Source organism: Macaca mulatta, chromosome 5 (genome assembly GCF_049350105.2).
Source record: "Macaca mulatta isolate MMU2019108-1 chromosome 5, T2T-MMU8v2.0, whole genome shotgun sequence".
Taxonomy (NCBI): Eukaryota; Metazoa; Chordata; class Mammalia; order Primates; family Cercopithecidae; genus Macaca; species Macaca mulatta.
In genome coordinates, this window is record NC_133410.1 from 13,624,905 (window position 1) to 13,649,545 (window position 24,641).

General features: G+C 37.3%; 1 long non-coding RNA gene across 6 annotated transcripts in view; it reads right to left on the minus strand.

Annotated features, from left to right (window-relative positions):
• Nucleotides 1-24,641, minus strand: part of LOC144341125 (uncharacterized) — a 428,038-nt gene that overhangs the window by 197,176 nt on the left and 206,221 nt on the right. The window lies entirely within an intron of this gene.

Below are 24,641 nucleotides of genomic sequence, written 5' to 3' on the forward strand. Positions count from 1 at the left end.
TATTTTACAAGTTTGGAAGCAGTTTACAGAAAATGACCTCTAAGTCAGCTCAAAAGTTACATTTGTATTAGAACTTAGGCTTGCCATGTTTCTGACTTTGTTCAGCTTTGTTTCTATCCTAGATGATGTTGAATTTGTCCCACACTATAGGCGTGAAAACAACTACTTCCTGTTTTAGAAAGCTATTAGGCTAAACATATGTGTTTGCTCAAAATATATGTTTTAAATACTAAGCCTCTATCAGTTAATTTCTTCTTTAAAAAAGCTTTGCTTCCTTCTAACACGCTGGTTGTTGATCCATCTGTTAATGAAAATGAAGACAGTGCTATTGCTCACTGCTGTGCTGGTCAGAGAGTTGTGCCTGAATTCTTGACATAATTAATTGTTTGGTCTTTGTTATGGCATTGGAAGTATTTTAGCTAGCTCCTCAAGTTTTAGAAACTGTTTTAATTCTGAAATAATTTTAGATGAACACAGAAGTTGCAAGAATAGTGCAGAGAGTTCCTATGTCCACTTCATTTGGTTTTCTCCAGTGAAAGCATCTTTACCATGGAAACCATTGGCACTATACTAATAACAAAACTACAGATCATATTCAGAATTCACCAGTTTTCATGTAAACTCATTTGTGTGTGTATAGTTCTGACATTTTACTCCCTGTATAGATTCATGTAACTGCCAGCACAATGAATATCACCTCTTGATAGTTACATATTCCTCCAACATTTGAAAACCTCCCATCTGTTCTCCATCTTTATAATTTTGTCATTTTGAGAATGTTAAGTCATATAACAAGCAACCTTTTGAGACTGGTATTCTACTTCTGAGTTTACTGACCTTGAGAATAACCCAAGCTGTTTTATATATCAATGATTTTTTCCCTTTTTACTGGCTTAGTAGTATTCCATTGTATGAATGTATGTGTTTGTTCAGCCATTCATCCCTTGAAGGGCATTTAGGTTTTTCCAAGTTCGGGGCTAGCACAAACGAAGCTGCGGTTTTTAATTTTTATGAATGAAGCTGGACATTTGTAACAATGTTTATGTGCAAAATGTTTTCATTTCTGTATGGTTAATCCCAGGAGTTGAGTTGGTAGTTCATATAAAATGCATTTTTTAACTTTATAAAATACTGCCAAACTTTGTTCCAGGATAGCGATACCACTTTGCATTCTCATCAGCAAAGTCTGAAAGATCCAGTGTCTCCACATCTTTAATAGCACTTGGTATGGTCAGCATACACATTTTTAATTTTAACTATTTTATCAGGAATGTACCCTATTTAAAAAGTTTTTTTTTTTCCCAAGAATCTGAGATAAAATGCATTTCTCCATTGGACAGAGTCACAACAGAACCAGCGTAATACAGTGAAACTTTCCTTCAATAGCTATGGCAGAGCGAGTTAATGTTTTTGCACCAAATGTCAAATGGGTATTACAGAATTCTGTAATTTATAAAATATTATATACATGAATTATTTTCTCATATTATCACTCACAAGAAACATGTAGGGAGAAATTAGAGGATAACTGGATTAACTAGATATAAGACTTTTTGAGTGACAGGAAAGATATTTTCCTAACTGTAGAAATTGAGAAGTCATCAGAAAGGTAATATAACCAAAGCTAGTTTTTTGGAAGATCCACGTAGTTTCGCTGTGGTAGCTGGACTAAATGGAAAGGATGGTAGAGTGGAAACTGAACAAGCATGCTTACAGAAACTTCATAAAAATGTATACAAGGCCAGAGGTAGAAAAAAAAAATAGGATGCAGGAAGAACATGTTGTGAAATAAGAACTTATATATCAAGGGAGTCATGAGATTTAGGATGACTCTAGGGTTATTAAAACAGACATAAGAAAGTCAGAATTAAAAGCTGGTAAAAACAGAGTGGTAGTGATAATTAAATCAACCAGCACTAGCAACACCTGGCTGTACTAAGTGCTTTCTTTGGTAATCTTTACCATAGTCCTACAAAACAAGAACAATCAGCTCTAACTACAGATGAGGAAACTGAACCTCACAGATGTCAATAATTTGTCTGAGATCAAACAACAAATAGATTTCTCTTTCTATCTGTGTAATGCGACAGTAGTGCTATCAATATGATTATTGAAATATTAAAATAAGATCATATCTACAAACTTCTAAGGGCCATATAAATATTATCTAGTATTGTTTTGGCAATAATTCTTCTCTAAAGATTGGATGTACCAAAGGTTTCCAGGATTTAAATAACGGGTACAATTTCTCTTCAGAAAAAAGATATTACCACACAATAAATATTTTCTACATTCAAAGTAAAAGCTCTTTGGGTTTCATTCCAAGATCTCCCATCAGAGACCTTAATTTAAAAATGAATATGACAGGGAACTCAGAATTCTTTTAATTTTCCATCAATTATGTATAATATAAATGTGCATATAAACAAACGTTGCAGTAGAAAAATAATACTTTATCCTCATTTTTCTAGAGTGTCAAAAATGATAAATTTGAATATTTGTGGTAAACACTCAGCAAAAATGTCAGAAACATTACTTCCGCAAGCTAGTGTCTCATTGTCAGCTCTTTGTAATCAGTTTAATTTTTATCGAGGAAAAGCAACAATCACAAATCAGCCTTCTTGTGTCCTTTGAATTCTTATGGCTGCAAATGAGGCTTCTAGCCATGTCAATTTCATTTTGCAAAGGCAACATGTTGAATCATTAATTACCTAAGAAGGTACTGAATCCTTATCTCCTTCTGGTAAAAATATATGTGTGTGTGTGTGTGTGTGTGTGTGTGTGTGTGTATAATATGTATACATACAAATCAGATTGGAACCTGGGGCTGTAAAGTCATCTTTTCTTAAAATGCCATCTGCCAGATTTCACTTCAGAACATCTGCAATCTTTAAAGGTGAGGGAAGGAGAGACGAGTAAGGGCAGTGAAGCATCAGAGTGTCAAGCTGTCTTATCATAGTAGCCTGTGCTGTTCCCTCCTCCCTAGTCTCACCAGCTCCAGGCCCCCTTGGATTACTGACACAGCCAGCTATCTCATCCCCTGCACTGTCAGCAGCCCTGTCTGCTCATAAATCTGAGCAGCCAGAACAGTCACTCCATAATGCCTATCTGGCCACGTTTCTTTCTGACTCATAATCTCCCGAAGGCCTTCCATGCCTGTGATGTCAGGGCTCCCTAAAAGGACAGCAAGGTGCTTTCCACTCAACCCCCACATACCTTGTCAGCATCCTCTCTCACTATCATCTATCTGATAAACCATGCTCCTGCCATGTGTAATTATGTAAAGTCACTTTAACTCTAGGCTTATTATTTTAGTAATCTCTGCCTGAGGCAAAATTCATGACTCAGTTTATGTTTTACCTCTTCTAAGTCTTCCATAACCTTCTCTCCGACTACCAATCACCATTTTTCATTCACCTCAATCATGAGACTGAACATGGTGCCCTGCAAATTGGTTTCAACAACCTTTGAGAGTGATTGCATGTTATTATAATTGTTCTTTGTCTTTTTTCCACCCTCCAATAGTTTGTAAGATGCATGTAACAAGGCAGAAAAAGGAAATATCATGTCATATTTGACAGCATAACTGTAGTCCCAGTGTTACATATGTAGTTGACAGGGAAACAAATGTCATCTATGAAGGTATTTGAAATAAAAGAGAGGAAGAAAGAAAGGAAAGAAGGGAGGGAGGCGAAGAGAAAAGAAGGGAGGGAGGGAGGGAAGAAGGAAGGAAGGAAGGAAGGAAGGAAGGAAGGAAGGAAGGAAGGAAGGAAGGAAGGAAGGAAGGAAGGAAGGAAGGCAGGCAGGCAGGCAGGCAGGCAGGCAGGCAGGCAGGCAGGCAACGGAAAGGAAATAAAAAATCATGTTAAAGACTAAGGTGCAGTGGGTGGGCTGGATGTCCATTCTACTCTTAATTCTTCTCTCATCACTATGTTGAGAGTCCTAATAAATGCTTATACTATTTGAGCATAAGTTTTGCATCTTGAAAATTAGATGAAAATAATTCCTAGGATTCATTTTAACTTGAAAATTCTGATTCTCTAACTCATTATTGGCATCCTCAAGGTAATTTTAGCAGCAGAAAAAGGCTGGACTTCTGGTGAAGGTGGACATGCCTATCTCACTGTTGGAGCTCAGGAGCTGCCTCACCACACAATCTTCATTTAGCTCTACCCTGGCACAAAAAATCTTTCTCTCTTTTTTTCTTTTCTTTTTTTTTTTTTTTTTTTTTTTTTTTTTTTTTTTGAGACGGAGTCTTGCTCTGTCACCCAGGCTGGAGTGCAGTGGCATGATCTTGGCTCACTGCAACCTCCGCCTCCCGGGTTCAAGTGATTCTCCTGCCTCAGCCTCCCGAGTAGCTGGGACTATAGGTGCCCACCACCACGTCCGGCTAATTTTTTGTATTTTTAGTAGAGACAGGGTTTCACCATGTTAGCCAGGATGGTCTCCATCTCCTGACATTATGATCCACCCGCCTTGGCCTCCCAGAGTGCTGGGATTACAGGTGTGAGCCACCAGGCCCAGCCTCTACATATTTATAATAAAAAAAAACCTGCACGCTAATGCTGGCATTCTGAATGTTCTGCATTTCTCACCATTCTGAAACATGACCAAGCCTTGTCAAGGTCTTTCCAATACTCCAAAATGTCTAATAACTGGGACTACATCTGTAGAAGACCAAATCTCTCCTTAGAGTTTGACATTATACCACATTTGTACATTCAACACATATTTATTAAGGGCTTGTTCTATGACTAATACTATGCTAGGCACTAGTGGTATGATTAAAAATTAGACATAATTCTTTCTTACATAAAGCTTTAAGTCTAGTTGGAAGACTAAACAATGCTATCTATCTTAATCATTTTTGTATTATAACAGAAAGCCCAACTCAACATGGATAGGAAAAAGAAATGTATTGGCTATAACTGAAGAGACTGTCTGTCGGTCCAGTTCAGACAGAGATTGATCAAGGTTCTCAAATGATAATCGTAAAGAAAGGACACACACACACACACACACACACACACACATATATTTTCCTTTCTCTTTCTTCACTACATGATGGCTACTTCAGCTTCAGCTCCTACATTTTTCCTGATTTATGTCGACAGGAAAGAGAATGCTACATCTCCAGAAACTTTTTTTTTAAGGCCCAGAATTGAGTTTCATTATGCTACACTGTCCTGATTTGAAGTCAGAGGCCCATCCTGGAAGCAGTTACCATGAGCAGAGGGGAGGATGCAATGTTGGTTTTAGTCTCAGTCATATGATCCTGCCCTGGAGCCCTGGGCTGAAGTCAGCTTCACTTAAAGCTTATGGGCTCTCAAAAACTAAATTGCGCTTCTCTTTCCCCAAAAAGTAAGAGGGGATATGGGCAGCAAAACCCCAAAATTTGCTTTAATATAACTTAAATGTTGGCAAATGATATGAGAGAAAAGAATAATGAGAAAATCAGAGAAAATATCTGAGAGAGCATGGCCTGGGAAACTCACCCTGAAGAAGTGATCATTCCACAAAACAGGATCTTTCAAAGGACAATAAGGAAACAGCCATAAGGCCATCCATGGGAATAGTATTTCAGACATGGAAAATAGTACAAATGCCTGAGTCTCAGAGGAGGTTGGTCGCTTCTGGGCAGCATGAGATCAGGTGACTGCATTGTGGTGGGATAGGAAGAAAAGGGTAAGGTGGCGGGGAAGGGGTAAGCAAGCATTCCAACATGTCAACTGCATTCTAAATATTATAAGAAGTCACTAATGGATTTATTCCTCTCAGTCCTCAATACTCCTAAGCTAATTATTCAGCAAATCTTCATATGTTATTTATTCAATAAATAAACACATTGAAGGTGTTAAGAAATAGGCATGCTTCCAGCTTTCAAGAACCTCACAGTCTAAGGAGTAGGAGGAAGCCAAGACAACAATACCACAGCGAGATATGAAGAAAAGCAGCCACACATGAGCATCTGCCAAAGCCGCCTGGAACTGCACTAGGTATGTTGTCTGCATGTTCATTAATTCCCCTACAAGCAATTTACCAGATAAGTGTCATTTTCCAGAAAGAGGGCACCCACGTATCCCAAGCTTGCCTGATGTCTCACCCATAGATTAATTGGTAGAGATAGGGTTTGAATTTAAACCTGGCTGACTTCTAATAATATTTACAAGACCTTCTTAAATGTAATAACAAAGCAGTCATTTACATTTAGTTTCTGCTAGCTTTCAAAACAGTCCAATGCTAGATAATATCTTCTCTCTAATAAGAAAAGCAACACGGCCTCAAATAAATAAACACTTTTCCAAGGTCACAGAGCAAGAGCATAGCACGGAAACCAGGATCATCTGGGTGCCAAGCCAGTGTTCTCTGTGCTGCCATGCTGCCTCCAAGATCCTAAAAAAAGTATTTTGCTGATTCAGAACAAGGAGGGTGCAAGTCCAGCTGAAGAATTGTGGAAGCTTTCTTGTTGGGGCAGCAACTTGCTGCTGAGGCATTGACTGAACCTGGGCAATCAGATTAGGGGAGATTTTAACTATGGGAGCTCTAGCAGTTCCCACTATCCCTCTCTCCCCATTCAAGGATCTCCTCAGAGGGTCCTGGAGAAGGGATTAAACACATGTCTCTGACAGGCATGCCCTTGAGGATGAACCCAGGTTAGCTGAGACCCCCACACTGTTGACAGCCTCCTCTCTTTCCCTCTTGGCTTTCAAACAAAATTAGCTCCTGACAAGAAGAGGAAAGAAGGGACCTGACAGTTTGGGCTTCTCTACCTAAAGGCTAACCCAGTTCTCACAGTGCAGTGCTCAGCTGTCCCATCAGCCGGCATCCTCTATGCCTGAGACACCCATGGGTACCCCAGGGGAAAGAAGCTGTGTCAGGACCCATGGTGGCTTGTGTCATCTCTCCTGGATTAGTCCTTCAGGGATGCACATCTTAGTCTTTCTTCCCCATAATATATGTCAGTTAACTTGCTTTGAGCATGCAATATGGTCCAAGCACTGGACTGGTACACTCAGTAAATAACACAATAGTACTTGCCCAGCATCATGGTGCTTTTAGTCATTAAACACATATCTCTGACAGTCAAGCCCTTCAGGATGGGTCCAGATTGGCTGGGGCCCCCACCCTGTTGCAAACCTCCTCACCTTCCCTGCTGGCCTCCAGGAAAAAATAGCTGAAAATTAACTGTCGGGGAGAGGAAACACCAAGAATTAGAGTTTGGTGTGATTTTCCTTATGTATGTATTTATTTATTGAAGGAGGTGTGTTAGATTCCTCAGTTGCTCCTAGAGGAGTCTATAACGCACAAGAGCTCTCTCCTGTGGACCATAAGGGCTGCAAATCCAGGCAAAACTCCTGGGTTTTCACTTCCATCTAAACCTCACAGGAAACATGTCTTCCTTTAAGTTTGCTGACAGTGCAAATTTCATAACAATTTTTTCAATACGTATTTATTACTTTGAATTATAAAATAATCTGTTTAAAGGGCACATGTTAAGGGATCGTGCATTTTGGGAAACAGACAGAGCTGGTGCCTGTCACATAGGCATGCCCCTCTCCCTTGGAAGTCACTCTAGTGCCCGCAGGGAAAACTTCCAACTGCTTGGTTTGGATACCAGACCTTCTGTGTTCTTGAATCCTGGTCTGTATTTCTAGCATCACTTGCCACCACTTGTCCAGGCTTCTGGGCAGCTCCCACACCGTCTTCAGTGCTGTTCTCCCTATCAAGACTGCCTTATCCTACCGTTCTCAAAAATGGGTTGTTCTATGATCCCACTTAATAGCACGCACTATGTAAACCGTGCCCTGAATCCTTCAGGCAAAATTTATGGGTCTTGCTGTGATCCTGAACCAGCTCTTCATGGTGCTAATAGGACACTTATCACAATACAGCCCAGGTAGGTGTATATGTGCCCATCATCATCCGTGACTCCCCCATCCTCTACATGTAGCACAAGGCCTTGCTTTGCTCATGGAAGGTACATGACTCAATGATTACATTCATGGTAAAATGTAAGATGGTGGATTTCGTAGAGCTTAAGTTGCAGGGCAGCAGCCTGACAAAAGCACAAGGGAGAGAAAGAAAAGGGGATTGGTGAGGGACATTTGTTTAGCTAAATACAATTGTGTTGGAAAATCCCTATAGCAAGCCTCCGGGTCTTCCTTTCCCATCTACACATGGCTGGAGGTCAATTTCTTAGAAACAGAAAAGTGAACAATAGTGAAAAAAAAAAAAATAATACCAGCCAGCATAAAAATTGAGCTATATGGTTTTCATACTAATAACATTTTTATCACAGATGTAATATATGCCCATTATAGAAAATTTAGAAAACACTAACAAGCAAAGAGGAAAAAAAAAAAAAAAAGATGGCATTATTTCCACCACAGAGAAAAAGCCACTATCAATTATTTAGCATATACTTTTCATATTTTTGTCTTCATATGGTATCTAAAATATATATTCTATTCTTGCTCCCTATCCCTCTGATATGGTTTGGCTGTATCCCCACCCAAATCTAATCTTGAATTGTAGCTCCCATAATCCCCAGTGTCTGGGAGGGACCTGGTGGGAGGTAATTGAATCATGGGGGTAGGTTTTCCCTTGCTGTTCTCATGATAGTAAATACATCTCACAAGGGTCCATGGTTTTATACAGGGCAGTTCCTCCGCACATGCTCTCTTGTCTGCTGCCATGTAAGATGTGCCTTTGTTCCTCCTCCTTCCACCATGATTTCGAGGCTTCCCCAGCCATATGGAACTGTAAGTCCATTAAACTTCTTTTTCTTTACAAATTATCCAATCTCAGGTATTTCTTCAAAGCAATATGAAAACGGACAAGTGCACCCTCCTTCATTTTTCTCTTCTTTTTCTGCTGTTCCTTCTTCTTTTCCTGCCTTCCACCACCTTTTCATTCTTTGTCCATATTAATATAGGGAGTTATTCAAATATAAGATTCTAAATAGTGTTTGCAGAATGCCACCTTTTGTGTAAAATCCAGGGATAATAAGAATATATAAATTTGATTTTGCTTATATTTCTATCAAGGTTCTAGAAAGACACATAATAAAGAAATAAAAGTGGTTGCTGATTGGAGTGAGCTGGGGCAAACTAGATGGATTAGGGCAAAAGTAGAAGAAGAATTCTTTCTTTTCACCAAGTATCATTCTGTAGTACAGATGCTCCTTGACTTACAATGGGGTTACATCCTGAGAAACCCATCATGAGTTGAAAAGATAGCTAAGTAGAAAAATGCATTTAATACACCTAACCTTCCAAACATCATAGCTTATCTTATCCTACCTTAAATGTACTCAGAACACTGTACTTTGATTTTGCATCAGATGAACACAGTTCCTTGTAAACAAAAATCATAGTGTTGCAGGTCACACATGCTTTCCTGTACTATGCCTTTGTACTCCCTCAACTAGTGTCCTCTTGAATCTAGGTGGCATCTCAGACTGCTTGTCCAATAGAATGTGGTGGGAATGTTGCTGTGTCAGTTCTGGACATCATAGATCAGTCTAGATGCTTTCTGGGAAGCTAGTTACCATACAAGAAGTGTGACTACCTGTGTACCATCATCCTCTGGGAGCCCTCAGTTTTGCATGGGCCAAAAATATCAAAGCACTAGTCAGTCATGCATATGACTGACCATATAAAGAAACCACCAGGCATTCTGCTCTGTCACTCCTCCAGATATCACCAGCCTCAGCAACAATCTCACTGCAACCTCATCATGAGAGACCCCCAACAAGACCCTGTCCAATCAAACCACAGAAATCTGTGAGTCACAGTAATGTATTTTATTAAATATAAAAACACTTTAGGGTAGTTTAGCAAGTAAGACAACCTGAGCAGAAATACTAAAATGTAGGTAGACAAATACCATGTACCTGCTCTGCAGCATAGGGGTAAAAAACTCAGATTTTAGGTTCAGGCTGCCTGTGTTCAAATCCTGGCTCTAACCCAACTAGCTGCATGACCTTGACCAACTTTATTCACCTTTCTGTGTCTCAATTTTTCATATAATAGAGGTAATACTACCTACCTCAAAAGAGTGTTATGAGGGTTTAATAATATTTAGAATACTACCTGGCACACAGCAAATGCTCAGTATTAGCTATTATTATTATGTACCAAGAGTTATACAAAATTGTCAATATTTTTTGATATGAAGATATTCCTCAAGTAAATAATAGGCATTATTCCTGAAAATACTCTAATGGAAATTTTTGTAATTTGTTTAATTGAACCTCTATGTTCAAATTAAGATTAGACTGGATTTTTTGTTTTTTTCTCTCTGTCCTCTTTTATAAGTTATCAGGGTTATGTTTGCCTCATAAAAAGCTCTGATTTTGGAATAATTTACATAACATATAACCTCTCTATTTCTTAGAAGTTGGAATCAACTACGAAAATGCTTGGAAATTTTGCCTTTGAATTTGTCATGTTGAAAAGATGTGACAAGTTTGTAATTTATTCTAACTTTATTGGAAAGCACTAGAGTAGTTTATAAAGATGGTGTAATGCTCAAACCATTGTGAGAACATGATGGCCTTTTGCCACGTGGCATGGTACTCTGAAGGACAAGTCGAGCAACGGCATAATAGATTTTGTCACTATAGGTCTGGCCCCTTTTTATTTGCCTGCCTGAATTACAGATTCTTTTTTTATTATTCCTTGTTATTGTGAATGTCACAAAGCTACATCTAAGCATGATAGTCATGAACCTCATGGCATTCACTTGATTGGTAAGCCTCTCTGATTTAAATATTAATTATTCAACCTTATTTTGTTATTTCTGTCATTTCTCATCTTATTCTATGTATCAATTATGTTCTCTTTGTTATTTTTCTGTTATTTTTTCTTGAACAATGGAAGTATATTTGAACCAACTTCTCAAATACTGATGTATTTACTTTTCCTGCAGAATCCAGTTCTATCCACTGTCTCCATCACTTTTTTTTTCCCTTAATTCTAAATTCTTTCAATTGTCTAAAATTTTCTGGCCTTAAATCTTTATTTCATAAACATCTTGCTTCTTTAATGATTTGAAATTTCCTCAAATCTTGTTGAGAATATGAATGAATATATCCTAAACATATCTCATGGTTTTTTCTTTTTTTAATCCAGTTTTCTTTTTTAGCCCTTTTCTTGAGTTTTTCAACCTACTCTTTTCATAATCTTAGATTCCAGAAGATCAATTCACTTCCTATTGGGAGGTGGTACTGCTTCTATCAAAAATAGCACATATCTCTGTTCATAAGAACCTGATCCTGACACTATTGGCACTCTGACTCTGGCTGAGCTTAGGCCAGCCTGTCTAAGTCAGGCCTTTCAGAGAGAAGAGGAGGAGATGGTGTTGAGGACAAGCATCTTTCCCCAGCAAACCATCTGTAGTATCCTTGAGGATATGCACCCCTAAGGAATCCATTGTTTCAAGAAGAGTAGGACCCTCCAATTTAGTACCGAGAACACGTTCTCCTGGCACCTGGGATGAGGGGTAATTTAACTTTATTCATTTGTTTTTGTTTTTGTTTGAGATAGGGTCTGGCTCTGTCACCCAGGCCAGAGTGCAGTGGCATGATCTCGGCTCATTGCAACCTCCAGCTTCCTGGCTCAAGTGATTCTCCCACCTCAGCCTCCCAAATAGCTGCAAACACAGGCGCATGCCACCATTGCTAGCTAATTTTTTAATGTTTTGTAGAGACAGGGTTTTGCTATGTTCCCCAGGCTGGTCTCAAACTCTTGAGCCCAAGTAATCCACCCACCTTGGGGCCTTCCAAAGTGCTGGGATTACAGGTGTAAGCCACTGTGGCTGGCCTGATGGGAAATTTTAATCAATAGAGAAAGTCTGAAAGAAAGCCGAGCCAGCTGCATAGGTCTGGAGTTCCCATGGTAAAGTCACTCAGTTTTCAGAGAAGCCCTGATTGGAGTCAGAATTGTCATCTCCTTCCAGCTCTGCCTCTGATGACATAGGTGGTGTGGAGTGGATTACAGAGCACCAGTTTTGGAGATAGATCAGCTAGTGATCACACCCTGCCTCTGTTCCTTGCTAACTTGTGACCTCAAACAACCCTCCTAACTGTTCTGAGTTTTCTTTCATGTGTAGCTTGAAAATAATAATGGCATCACCATTTTCAGGGGAACATGAAGTATAGTAATTCACATGAAGTTTCTTATACCAATTCACTGTAGTTCTTATTCCCATCCTCTTTCACCTTACCCCTCTCCACAAAGCCTCAGGCTCCTTGATAAAAGCAAAATATTGAGCTAATCTCTTTCCAAAGTCCATTTCAGCCTGGAAAATATAGAACATTCCAGGCATCTGGGATGCTGATATTTGACATTGCCTTTCAAAGAACCAGAAGAACCAGAAGTCTCTATCACTTTGAGATATAGGTTTTCTTATCTGCCTTGAGATATTGCCTTATTCCGGTCCGAGTCTACTGATGCTAGCACCATATCTAACTCAGCCATCAGTTGTTCCTGGGGCTCCCTACCTCTCATCTAGTGGATCTCAGATCTGGTAGGGGAGTACTATACTTCTTTTCTCTTTTACAACCACATCCATCACAGACTGTCAGCTGACTATCTGGCATATTTCTAAAAGGAAGACATTATACTACAAGAAAAACGTGGGTGACTTATTATATGACAGTAATTTTAGGGGAATTACATTTTCACTTTGATATTTAACACATGATTATTTGTATTACAGAAAATGCACATAAGTAAAAAGAAAAAAAAATGAATTGTCCACAATTCTACCTTCCAGAGATTACCCTATAATATTTAGGGATAATTCATTTAAAATGATAGACTATGCTGTGTAGTCATATAATCTGTACTCTCCATTTGCAATATACTATGAACAGTTTCTATTTTAATTCACATAGGCCTACAAACCACCTTTTAAATAATTTCATTGTGTGCTTTTCTGAGATGTACAATATTTAATTTATCTAATTCATATTGATGAGATTTGAGTTCCAATTTTGAATCAAGTGTATGAAAAAATAGACTTGTATCAATATTTTTATATTTGTCCAATCATCTACTTAAGATACATTTTCATAAAAATGGAAATTCCACATGAAAAAGCGGGAGTCTTAAAGATATTGTTCATCTTTTTATACCCAGTGTATAACTATAGTATCTGGCACATAATACCATCTGAAGACATACTTGTTGATTAAATGAATTTTTTGAAGTGTAATTGTTAGGTCAGAGGGTATGCCTATTTTATATTTTTATATACATTATAAAGTTGTATACAGAAAATTTATACAAATGTATAATCCTATCAACAATGTCTGAGGGTGCCTTTATCCTTCCTTGCTCTTGACAATGTTGGGTATCAACAATATTTCAAACTTTGCTAAAATTGTAGTCAAAACTTATCTATCTCACTTTACTAATTTCTTAGATTCCCTATGATATTAAATTTTTGTTTATATTGTTTGCCATGTATGTATCTCTTTATGTATCTGTCCATGTTCTTTTGCCCCTCTTTGTACTGAGATTGTTTTTCTTTTCCAAGTTAATTTGTAAGTACCTGCTATATTTATTAAGAGTATTAATACTGAGAATGCCATTCATGTTAGACATATTCTACCGAGTGCTATTTGTCTTTAAACTTTATGTTATTTATTATACACACACATTGTTTCTATTAAAATGTTTTAATCTATTCTTCAACGGCGTGGGAAAGGGTCATACAAACCCAAATGCCTTCAGTAGCCAGGCAGGTGATAGATATGTGTTTTTAAAAAGGTGTATGTAAGACCTCAGAATATGTTGTTTCTAAGACAAATCAGAAGTGATGTGCCTTTAGGGCTTTCAATTCAGTTATTTACTTCTTTCTTTCTTTTTTCTCTCCTCATCCCTGCTTTCTTCTCTCCTTCCTTCCTTCCTTCTGTCCTTCCTTCCTTCCTTTCTCTTTCTTTCTTCCTTTCCTTTCCTTTCTTTTGCTTTTCCTTCCTTCCTTCCTTCTTTTCTTCCTTTCCTTTCATTTCCTTTCTTTCTCTTCGTGCTTTTCTTTGTTTCCTTCCATTCCTTTCTTATTTGTTGTTCTTTCCTTCCTTCTGTTGTTTCTCTTTGTTTCCTTCTTTCTTTTCATTTCCTCTCTCCCTCCCTGCATTCCCCTTCTTTTATCTCTTCTTTATTCTTAAGAAATCTCTCTCCTACCCAAAGTGAATAAATCTTTGAGCAGTATCTGAGCTGGGCATCATTAGTTTGTAATCTCTGCTTTCATAACTCCTTGAATTTTTGCCCTGCTTTAAACAATCCTCTCTATCCCAGGACTAGGGATACACACACACACACACACACACACACACACACACTATTTATATATACATAGCATATACGTTATAGATGGATATGTTATATTTAATGGATATATATACACATCTCCATCATGTAGTTTTTAATATTTTTTAAAAATTCAAACTTTAAATTCATCTGAAATTTAGGTTAATGAATGATGTAATATTAATAGATTCATTTTACTTTGTTTTCTAAATGGGTAGCCATTTGTTTCATCACCATTTTTCAAATTGTCTGTCTTTCCTAAGGGATTTTGGTGCCTGCTATTATCATATACTAGTTTCTCGTATATCCTCAATTCTGTTTCTGTATAGTCTGACTCTTCCTGTGAATGTACCTGTCTCTATTTTTATCTATGTCACCACCTCTCTATTCTATTTACTATATCTCTGTAGTAGATATCTGATAAAGCAATCCCCTCAGTCACCCTATGCAATTTCCCATACCATTTTATTCTTTTACAGAGCTTCATTGGATATCCTTATTTAGTTATTTCTCCAAATAATCTTTAAAGTAAGAATTTTGATTGGAATAGGATTAAATTGATTTTTGAGAAGACTAAACATACAAGATACTGAGTCTTCATATCTAGCAAAATAATACATTTCTCATTTTTTTATGCACTTGGTTATAAGTTTGTAGTTTTCTTCACCAAAATTTTGTACCTTTCTTCCTAATTTATAACTATTTTATATTTTTATTGTTTTTTGAATGAGGTATACATATAATATTTAATATGAGTGAAACTCATTGTTATATGTATATATATACATTTTATATATACTATATATGATACATTATATATAATATATATACAATACAATACAATATATACATACTATATATAACCTGCCAAAATGCTGACTATTAATGTTGATATCAGGCACCTTTGCCATGTATGGGATGTTAGTTGCAGTGCTTTTAGTACTCATAGGCTTATTTCATAATTTTAAATCCCATTTTTGAGCCAATCTGCCTGAATTTAAGTGACAGCTATGCTGTTTCATGACATATGATCTTCACAAAATTGCAGAACCTCAGTTTTGTTATCTCCAAAAAAGAAAGATATTACTACTTAGAGGTGGTTTGAGTGTTAAATTAATCAATATATGTAGAAGTGCTTAGAACAGTTCTTGGCATGTGGAAAACGGTCAGTGCTAACCATTATTATTAAGCACAATATTTGCTATTAGATTTTATACACATTCTATCATGCTATGGGATTTTTTTTTATTTCTACCCCATGATTATTTCTAAAATATTTTCAAAAACAAGAAGAGATATGTAATTTTATTTATAGCTTCTACAAACCTATCAGGAAGTAAAAATCAATTTTTTCTCCTATTGCAATAAAGGCTTTTTATTTTTTTTAAATGTTAAACTATCATTGAATTCCTAGCTTAAATCCTGCTAGGACACATTATGTATTCTTTTCTTTTACCAACAAGCAAAATTTGTTGCTATCTTTCATGATCATTGCATTATTGTGCAAATGTTCTAATTCTTGTGATACAATTTTGTCAGATACACTTTCCTAGAAAATTATTAGTGTTGAGCTATTCAAAATTTTAGCAAAAAAATGTAAATATAGTTTTATTATAATTCATAAACTTCCTGTTCATATATATTAGTTCCCATTTTTAAGTTCTGGTACCATATACTTCTATTTTCTATCTTGTATAAACTTTCAAAATGGGTGCCTCTTTTATGGATATATTTATGACACAACCTGGAAGAAAGGGTATTTTATAGTGAGAAAAAAAGTCTCTACATATATATAATTATAAAATATTTGCAGTGAGCTCAATAACCCCTAATTCCTTCACACTACATGCATTATTCAGCAACCTGTGCATAACAAGCTGACCAGTGACTTAATACAAATTTGTTATCATTCACCAGGCTGTGGCTTAGCTAGGCCACACATCCGGTATGGGTTGAGCTATGCTGACTGTGGCCAATAGTGCTCAGGGTAAAGCAGTCATCACTGTATGTCTCACTAAGGGTTGGCCGGATGAAGATGATCTCACTGGCTTACAAAGTAATCACAGATAGCCAACAGAAAGATCAATAATAACCAGACTTTCTTGAGGCTTAGGCTTGGAAGCAGCATAACTGCCACACTCTATTGGTCAATGTATATCACAAACCTAGCCAAGATTTAAAAGAAAGAGACGTAGTTTTTCCCTGCTTGAATGGAGAAGCTGAAAAGTCACTTTGCAGACAGAAATAGAGAATTTGAGCCATTTTGGCAATCAATCTATTCCACAAAGTAATGAAGGAATGACTTATTGCATACACTTTCCTTCTCTCTCATGCACACATAATCTTGTGATAATCTTATGTAAACTTGAACAGCTGAGATCATCTCTGAAATGTCCTATGCTGCTGTTGTCTCCCAGTTTAGTGACATCTACACTGAAAGTCTACTTATCACTGCAATGCATTTCAGTCTTGCCTGTTGCCCATATGTTTCTCAAAGTCCAAATATATTGGGACTTGTGCTTCTGGGAAGATGGAGTACGTAAACATTTTTCCATTCTTCCAATTAAGTATGGCTAAAAATAAAATACTTGTGTGTGAAACCTAAGGAAAATGTGTGCAGGACTTGTATGTGGAACACTAAAACACTGATAAAAATATTTAAAAAATTGAAATAAATGGAGAAGCATACTGTGTTCATGGATTGAAAGATAACATGGTAAGTGTACCAGTTCACCCCAAATTCATTCACAGGCTTAACATGATTCTAGTCAAAACAACTATTATCATTTGTTGTCTAATATCATCTATTTTTTACAGATACAGACAAATAATATAATTCTAAATTTTATATGGAAAGGCAAAGGAACCGGAATAGTTAAAACAATTTTGAAGAAAAATAAATAAAATAGGAGAAATCACTCTATTCACTTCTAAGATTTGTTATAGAGCTGCAGGAATCAAGACCATGGTATTTGTGGAGGAATAGACATATAGGTCAATAGAACAAAATGGAGAACCTGAAAACAGCCTCAGATAAATCCAGGTAACTGTTTTTAAATACCCAGTCTAAGATAATACTTAATCTTACAGAAATGAAAGCGTATCCAAACAAAAACCTATACATGATTGTTCATACCAACTTTACTTGTAATAGTCCAAAAATGTGAATCATCAAAAATTTTTTTCAAGAGGTGAATAGTAAATAAAATGTTGTACACCTATCACACCAATATATCACTCGGCATTCAAAAAGGAAAGAAACATTGGCATACGCCTTGGATGGATCTCAAGGGCACTGTGCTAAATGAAAGCAAAAGCCAGAGGAAAAAGGTCAATTAAAGTATAATTTTATTTATAAAGTACTACTGAAATTGTAAATATACAGAAATGAGAAACCAATGGTTACCAGGAGTTAGAGGTTTTGGGGGAGGTGAGAAGATGGAGGTGACTAAAGAGGGGTTGCACAGTGGAGATCTCTGTGGTGATGGATTAGTTCTGTACCCTGATTGTGGTGGTGGTTGCACAAATATACATATGACAAAATGGCACGGAACTATATATATGTAGTGCCAATGCTAAGTTCTTGGTTTTGATAGTGTGCTGTAATTATATGTGATGTAATTACTGGAAAACTGGGTGAGGGTATACAACTCCTCTCTGCACTACCTTTGTGAGTTCCAGTAAATCTATAATAATTTTGAAGTAAAGAGCTTTAAAGGAAACAGCAATCTTTGAATCTTGACCCTGGGAATGACTGTGGGATCCTGCTGCTCTCTTCCTCCAGAAGCCTTCTGTGTCTGCCTGTACTCTGTAGAGATCAGCACTCTTCCTCTCCAGGAGCCACATTTTCTTACTGCAATGATGGGACAGGTACTAAGATCACTTTGAAGAGTAGAGTTTCTTGATGCTTGGACCCTAAACCAACAAGTGCTCCACAGTCTCAAAGCATACATTGACCTAAGTCACACCCATGAAAGAGTCCCCTTGGAAGTAATACCACAATGAATTACTGTTTAATTGCATCTGCTCTAATTTTGTGTACTTTATACTGAAGTTTTCTGCCAAAGCTCATGTTCTTTTTGTCTTAAAGTTTGTCATGTGATGGTTTCCCTTTAAAAATAAATATTGGAGACATGACAGTTTGTAGGAAAGAACATTAGACTAGGAATAAAAACCTAAGTTTAAATCCTTTTACACTATATTATTTTAAGATTGAAAGCAAGAGAACAACTTGGTCAGCATTTAGAAAGATCACTCGGGACACCATTTGGAGAAAAGATTGGAGAGGAAGAAACTGCAGGCAATGAGAGAGCTATGGCAATAATTCAATTCAGCAAATGTAAGCCAAGATTTTCCTTTATCTTTGGTAATGCTGAATTCCGTGCCTAGAATTTACTATTCCATATCGGTCCAATTAGATAGATAGATAGATAGATAGATAGATAGATAGATAGATAGATAGATAGATGAATCAGACACTGTTGGTTGCCTACCCAACAAGAATACTTGATTTTGTTTCACCTCTTCCCCACATGACTCAGAGAGCAATCCTGATTTATTTCCCTTAAACATGACAAGCATTTTGCCATTAAAAATAATGCATTTGAAGGTGTCCTTTGACTCAGTTTTCATTATTGAGTTGTGAGGACACGTTTGCTGGAAGACCTTTCATGAAAGTTCTAGAGATACATAAACAATAGGAAGAAACAGTGCCTTCTCTTGCACTGAACATGACTAAAAGTGACTATGCAAAGGTCTCACCAATGACAAAAGTCTAATGAAGGTGGTAAAATTGAAAGATGGAAAGAACTGGGTACTTGTTAAAATTTCTGAGACGCTGAATGACCAACCCCAAAGCACATTATCCCTAGCCATTAATGAAGCCATAACATGCTTATTATTAATATTATTATTCTTTTATTCTAGGTTCAGGGGTACATGTGCAGATTTGTAATATAGATAAACTTGGGTCATGAGAATTTGTTGTACAGATTATTTCATCACCCATATACTAAGCATAGTACCCAATAGTTACTTTTTCTGTTACTCTCCCCCTTCCCAGCCTCCACCCCCATGTCATCTCCAGTGACTTTTCCCTTCTTTGTATCCATGTTTTCTCATCATTTAGCTCCCACTTACAAGTAAGAACATGCAGTATTTGGTTTTCTGTTTCTGCATTAGTTTGCTAAGGATGATGGCCTCCAGGTCAATCTATGTTCCTGCAAAGGTTATGATCTTGTTCTTTTTTATATGCCCCTTATTTTCAAAGCCAATTAAATTGAGTCTTCTGTTAGTTGCAGCCAAAAGCATTGCAGCTGATGTAAACTACTATGAACCAGACACAGTGCTATGGGTAAAAAACCAAAGTGAGGTCATCACGGGCCCTGTGTTCTAGGAGCTTGTCATCTTTTGTAAGAGTTTTCAATCTGTATTTGAAGTGTTGGAAACAATAGTTTTTTCTAGGCTGTGGTAAAATTCCTCTACATCTTGTAAGGCCTACCCAGATCCATTTCATTTTTTTCACGGATGCTTAATGCTTCTCTCATAGCACTTATTCTACTTTTTCATATCTTGCCATTAACATATATCCTCTCCTCAACACTGTAGGAGAAGAATGAAGCTATCTTGGAGTAGTGCACTGCTTCTACTTTATAGTATTTAATTGTGAGGCTAAGAATTCAGATGACAAAATCACGTATTGTCCACACATAATTGCAGCCCTGACTATAACCATGATCAGATGACTTAATCTTCTGACCCTGACTACAAGCCTACAAATATCACAAATATTTAATGGAGGAATATCTAACTACTCACTAAACAATTGACATTTAAGCTCTTGTTTTATTTCTCTCTGATGTCAATGCCACAAGGTCATCTTCAAAACACCCCTTTTATCCCTATGCATGTTTATATGGCACCAGGTCTTTGATAAATGGAAATGGACACTGTGTAGGCAATTATCAGGAATTTACATTTTATTCTGTTGCATCATTAGAGAAACGGCATTTGATTATTGGTTACTTTTTGTTTTATCCCCAGCTTATTCCATCACACAGAAGTTCACATGTTTAAGGAAGACCCATAGGTATGTAAATACGCAGTATAATCATGGCATCTGTTGGCACGCAAATCCCTTAAGTTCAGTTCTCATAATGAACTTTGCAGTCCCAAACTACCAAATCAAAATGGAAATCTTTTCTGCTCTTCAGGTACAGAAGCAATTGCTACATCTTAAATTGGGGGCAGATCACTTAGATAAAATAAAATGCTGGGGAAAATAAAATTCTATGCAAGTTCTCTACATAAGTAATGGTGGTCTGAACATATAACTTTTTTTATCAACTTTTAAGTTCCAGGGTACATGTGCAGGATGTGCATGTTAGTTTCGTAGGTAAATGTGTGCCATGGTGATTTGCTGCACGGATCAACCCATTACCTAGGTATTAAGCCTAGCATCCATTAGCTATTCAAGACTGAACAAGGAAGAAATTGAATCCCTAAATAGACAAATAACAAGTTCTTAAACGAGGCAGTAATAAATACCCTACCACCACCACCAACAACAAAAGTCCAGGACCAGACAGAGTTACAGCTGAATTCTACCAGAAGTACAAAGGGGAGCTGGACCCATTTCTACTGAAACTATTCCAGATAATTGAAAAGGAGGGACTCCTCCCTAACTCATTATATGGCTAGTATCATCCTGATACCAAAATCTGGCAGAGGTACCACAAAAAAATAAAATTTCATACCAATATCCCTGATGAACATTGAGGCAAAAATTCTCAGTAAAATACTGGCAAACCAAATCCAGAAGCACATCAAAAAGCTTATTCACCATGATCAAGTTGGCTTCATCTCCAGGATGCAAGGTTGGCACTTGAACTTATATCTTTTAAGTAGAGATTAAATTAGGGGTTTTGACATTATACAGTCAACTTGTTCTTTGCAAAGAGGAAGGTTTTAAGTCTGGATGAATTCATTGGTTGTCCTAAGATGATCGACGTAAGCAGAACATTACCTTATTCTCTCTTAATTTCTGTGGTGCTGTTAATCATACAAATCTTACTCCTGTGAGTCACCCTAATAATTTTTCTCATACATGATCCTATCCCCTGTGAAGTTAGGAACATGTATTTTTGCAGAAACATATTCTATAGTTTCAAAGGTATATCTTCTAATCAGTAACAGTAGGGTGCTCTATTCTGCTAAATGTGTTAAACTCATCCACAATTCTCAATCTTAGAGTCTCTGTGGCATTTCCTGCAGCTGAGCCAACACTTGGAAGCCACAGATAATCAATTAATCAAAGTCCCTGCATCATTTTCTCTGCATGGAGTCTGAGGCCAGGCCTTCCAAGCTAATTGGATTTTCCCACTTTTCCTCAGTGTCTGTGCTAGGAAGGATGATAGTGAAAATCAGAGAGTGGAGGAGAAATCAGCCCCTAGCCCTTTTTCTCCCAGTTTGAATCTAGTCCCATCCTTTGAACTTGATGTATAATCTTGATCCCCTCAGCTTCATCCCAGAACTCTCTAAATACCTTGGCCAGATTTCCCACTGGATTCCTCCACTCCTGGTTTTCTCAGATAGGAGAGATTATCTTCACTCTTGTTTGGGGACACAAACATGGCCTCATTTTCCTAAGGAAAACATTTAAGTGGAGGGAGAATTGGTAAGAAGCAAAGAAATAAGGTGATGAAAAATTACAAGAGGAGGCTTCATCCTAATGTCATTGGAGGTCGTCTTCCTGGGGGTGGATCACATAACAGGCTAGTTATGTGAAAAGGCTCTCGTAGACATTAGGATAGCAAAGGGCAGAAGCAGCAGTGACCACTTTTGCAAATGCATCTTAATCCCACTTCTTCTCTGATATCCTGTCTACTTCATACTTCTCTCATGTCCACCACCTGTAACAAGCCAAGTTGTGCCTTTAAATGACCTTAAGGATCTTTTCAGATTTCTGCCAAGGTATCCAAACTCTAATTTTTGTAGTGAAGGAGCACAAAGTGCAGGTTGTGTAGTTTTTCCTATCTGTATGTTATATAGATCTAGGGTTTGGTTCTTGGGGGCCAGAACTAAGTCCTACCTAAGGCATCCAGGAAAAAGTATTTACAAAGGGCCAATTGGAGACAAAGTCCTTAGATTATGTCATGAAAATTAGCAATAGGTATCTAGCCCAAAGAAGAGCATGGCTTGGATTACCTATTGCTGCATAACAGCCCATACCAAATGTAATGGTTTAAAGCAACAACAGCCAATTATTTTCCTTGTGAATCAGCAATTTGCGAAGGGTCATGCAATATTATGGGAGCTAGAGAATAAGCTTCCTCTATAATTGTGTGAGCCATCTTTCAGAATTAACATCTATCCATCAATCTATCTTACCTATATTTAAATGTACGATTGGTTCTGTTTCTCTGAAGAACACTGATTAATATACAGCATTTGATTGAATCATTTTTTAATTCCAGGCTGTAAGTCACACTTTGGATGTCACTGAATATTCTGCCTATGGGTCAGATGCCCACGCATCTTTACATGACTGGCAAGTAAGTGCTCATGTTATGGGTTTAACTGTATCCCCCCAAAATTCATATGTTGAAGTCCTATCCTCCCCAGTACCTCAAAAGGTGACCTTTGATGATCAGGATTCTATATAGGTAATCAAGTTAAAATAAAGTCATTAGGGTTGGTCCTAATCCCATATGACCGGTGTCCTTACATGAAGGGAAAATTTGGAAACAGACAAGTCCAGAGGAAAGACTGTGAAGACACAGGAGGAAGATAGCCATTGAGAAGCCAAGGAGCAAAGCCTGGATCAGATGTTTCCTTCACAGTCCTCACAAGGAGCCAACACTCACCAAGCCTTGATCTCAAACTTCTAGCCTCCGAACTGTGAGGCAAATTTGTGTTGTCTGACCCATCCAGTTTGTGCTACTTTATTTCGGCAGTTGTATCAAACTAACACAGCTAGCTATTAGCATCTCTGAACAGGGGCCATTCCTAGGGTGACTTGAGCTTCCTCATAGCATGGTGGCTGTGTTTCAAAAATGAGCATTCCAAGAGCAAGGAAACAGAAACTGTCATTTCCTTTCACCTTGAGCCTGGAAACTGGCATGGTATCATTTCCTTTGTGTTCTATTAGTCAAAAATCAAAAGACTGGATTCTATGGGAAGGAACATAAACTGTACTTTGTAATGGAAGAAGTATCAAATAATTTTGAGGACATGGGCAAAAACCATCTCCAGAATTGATACTGAGAGACAAAGGATGGAGCACTTTGAATATTCCTTGTAAAAAAATAACCAACACTTGTTGAATATTTACCATGCTCAAGGCTCTAGAAGCTTAAGTGCATTATTTCTTTCTACTCTCATCATAACTCTAAATAATCCTAATATAGATATTGTTGCTGTCATTCTCAAGTTGGAATCAGAAAGATTAAGAAACTTACTCAGGGTCACACAGCTAAGTAATTGTCAGAACTGTCATTTGAACCCAAAATACCTGATTTCTGCACCTGCACTTATAGTGACTGCAATACTGTTGTATAGGTCTTTCAGGATGGACAGTGTGGCCCTTCAAACATGCACCTACTGATTTTTAAGCTTCTCTTCCAAAACATGCTGCCCAGATTATCTGGTTTGAAAGGAAAATGCAACCCAGTTCCCCTCTTTTCATTTTTCATTAAAGGATAAGAATAAAATTTAGCAACTTCTATAAAACAGCCATCGATTTAAAAAGGATAGATATAGGCCAGATAAAAAAAAGTTTGTTACTCTGAGAATAAATTCAAGTGCATTGAGTTTATAGGCACAAGTAGGAGAATAAATCAATTTAACTCTATATCCCATCATTCTTTACAGGTTTGTAACAAGGTGTACTTCGTTAGATTTTAATCTGCCTACATTTGAGACAGCAAAGCTCTCCACAATCATCTTTTAATGGCATTGCAATTTATAGACAGTAACTAATTTCAAACTTCATAGCACTTGGCTTTTATGATTATTTCAAATCATTTAAATGCAAATGAATTTCCAGAGAGAGAAAACATCAAATGCCCTTGAGTGGCACCATGTAATAGAACCATGCACGGAAGCCACTGTAGGAATCTGAAGCAGTTGGATAGGGTTGGGTGGTAAGGCGGTATAAAAGTGTTTGCCTAAATCCAATTTACATTTCATTCCACATTATATTCTATTTACCTCTTTTGTCATTTTAATACAACTTATTTACTTAATCCTCCTCTGAAATCCTATCCATTCTCCATTGCAAACGTAATATTTGAGTTAGGAAAAAGGAATGGCAACACAACATTC